Genomic DNA, 3,029 nt, shown 5'->3' with positions numbered 1-3,029 from the left:
GACGTACACATGGCCCCATGTAGCAACAAGCACAAAAATGGCAGAGGGTGCAATGTGGACTTCGAATAGATTGATGAATGTGCAATGACATATGGGACTTTTATAGAGCAAAGTGTAGCATATAAGTTGCTTTGCCACTTGCTGCTTTGTATACACCATAGACGGATTTCCTCTTGAAACAAAACATACCAAAACAAAGAAGGAAAGATGAAAATAACAATTTGTGAGATTCACCTTCCATATAGCTCTAGAACCACTAGTCACCTACAGACCCGAGGCCCATCCACATGATTTCTTTTGGCAACTTACCTTAACATGTGCCACACTTTTGCCGAGTGTTAGCCTTGTGAGTACCCAAACTTCTTGCACACAAACTTCTTGCAAAGCACACAACCCCAAAACTAATAACATTTATCCACATTTATGCTAAACCATCCTATGGCCTCACTGAAATCAACGCCAACCGATTTTTTCGAGTTCATGCCACATTTAAACTAAAATATAACAAAAGGCCTGCAAATTGAACATGAAAATAGTTGAAGTTGACAAATGATCAATTGATAGGACGTCCCCTACCAAAACACAAATGTTAAATAAGTGACCTCACCTTGGACTATGACCTTGCCTCAAACTCATATCAAGGGAATGAGGGTCTTGAGAAAAGTAATAGAAAGGGTGATACATAAACCTTGTTGGAGCACTATCCAACAAGTGACAATGCCGAGTCCATGAAGGATCTTGGCATGTGAAGGCTAGCAACCCATCCCTGTCTCTTACCACTTGGTGCTTTTTGGTGGGGAGAGAGAGGATCATATAAGCTACTAGGCATTGCTATATAGAACACAAAGCCCAAGCATACACATGCCACCCTAATGTTGGCATCCAACACTAGCTTGTCACAATCCACGGATCTTGACTATTCTAATAATCTAACTACACTAGTGAGGTACCTTTGTGGAATAGATGCAAGTGTTGAAACTAAATGTGTGGTTTTTCTCTACAGACGGTTAATCTTTGCACCTGGAGGTGAGAAAATTGAAACTCATTTGGACTAATCCCCACCCTACGTGCAAAACCCTACCTATATATACCATTATAAGACCACAATATATCCAATCTTACACATTCAAAATTTTTTAATTAAATAATTGAAAGAAGGGAGTTTGTAATTGACTTTAAACAAAATGAGAAATATGATAATAATAATAATCTAGGAAGAAAAGCTATGCTTATATTCTCATTGGTACCCAAGCATAATGGTGTCTAGGTTTCAAAAGATTCTAAATCTCTTGGGTAAACATAGTGCTTTCTAAGCTTCAAAATCCCAACCGAAATAACTCAAACTTTTATAGCAAAAAGGAAGAAAGATAGTAGAAAATAAAACAAGAAATGTGATCGAGCCACAGAGAGAGAGAGAGAGAGAGAGAGAGAATAAAATAAGAAATGTGACCGAGCCACAAAGAGAGAGAGAGAGAGAGAGAGAGAGAGAGAGAGAGAGAGAGAGAGAGAGAGAGAGAGAGAGAGAGAGACCTATTAACATCTTTAGGAGGCCTCACAAGCCTATGAGACAAAGTACATAGAAAAACCACATCTCTGGGAATCTGACAGTCGAGGAGTGCACATGGCATCTTAGCTTGAAGTTATTCTAGCACACAACTATGTTCTTAGTCTTATCACCATGATGGAAGGCTTTTACTTCTAATGTTTTCATGTATTTCCAAGAAATCACACGTTGCTTCTAAATTCCTCTAACCCAATGAAGAAGAGCACTCATAACTTGAGGTGACTTCAATGTAGAACTTAAACCTATAATCATAAGATGTTTTCTTAACATGGGGGCACTTTTAAGACCAAGAACTTAAGGAAAACAAACTTCTCTGACAATATTTTAGAAATAATACCTAGATTCCTCCCTCCAACCAAATTGCATAAGGCCCTCAAATGCCACCTAGGGCCCTAGACCATTTCCTAATTCCTCTAACCCTGGGTGTAGATAACCCTATGTTAAAAGTACCTTCCCCCTAGATATTATTTTTTAGTCATCTCCCCCAATGGCCACTCCTATGCTAGCTTAAAGCCATAGGTTTAGTCCATAGTTTCAAAAGTGATGGTTCAAATGCTAGAACAATGCAATGATCGAGCAAATACACACAAATGTGTTGGGTTGAGTGAGCTTATCACTACAAGCAAGTAGTCGAAAAAGAATCATCTCAACATGAGAGAGAGGAGCTAGCCAGTTGGATAGGATGAGAAACAAAGGGCAATGTTTAACAAGGCAAATACACACAAAGGTGTTGGGTTGAGTGATATTGGGGCTACAAGCAAGCAATCGGGGCAAGAATCAACTCGATGTGAGAGAGAAGAGCTAGCAAGTAGGATGAGATGAGAAACAGAGGGCAAGTGAGAGGAAGGTAGATACATATGCATTGTAAAGTGTAAGTGCGATGGCAATACAAGATGATAGAAAGTAGAATTTTCCTTGAGGATACATTTGTTTTGAGACAATCTTTGTTGTGCAATGGTTCTTAGAAAAAGAAGAAGACGATGATGACAAAGATGTTAGCTATAGCACTCATAAAATTTATGGGAAAAAATAGGTGGGGAACCCACTAAGGACCTCCCGTTTGGAATGTCATTATAAGTGTAAGTGTACAGCAACTTGATAAAAATTTCCAAAAACTTATAAAATGGAAATGATAGGTGTACATCGGTAGGTGTACATCGGAAGGAAAGGGAAAGAGAAAAAGCAAGTGAAGGTGAAGGAATATGGGGAAAGGTAGATGAGTAAAAGAGAGGAGAGAAAAGAGGTGAAAGAGGTGTGTGTGTGTGTGTGTGTGTGTGTGTGTGTGTGTGTGTGTGTTTGTTTATTTGTTTAGATTTAATAATCCCATGAATAAATGAACCATACAATTAATTCAATCATTTGGATAATTATAAAAAGTTGCATATGATATATGGATTGAAATTTTTTAAAGAAAAGTAAATTGAAGTAACTCATGACAATATTACAATCCAAACATTTTTTTGGT

This window comes from Dipteris shenzhenensis, chromosome 19 (genome assembly GCF_047967505.1).
Source record: "Dipteris shenzhenensis isolate YYH24624 ecotype China chromosome 19, Dip_SZ_1.0, whole genome shotgun sequence".
Classification (NCBI taxonomy): domain Eukaryota; kingdom Viridiplantae; phylum Streptophyta; class Polypodiopsida; order Gleicheniales; family Dipteridaceae; genus Dipteris; species Dipteris shenzhenensis.
The sequence above is the reverse complement of the archived record's forward strand: the minus strand, read 5'-3'. Positions refer to the sequence as shown.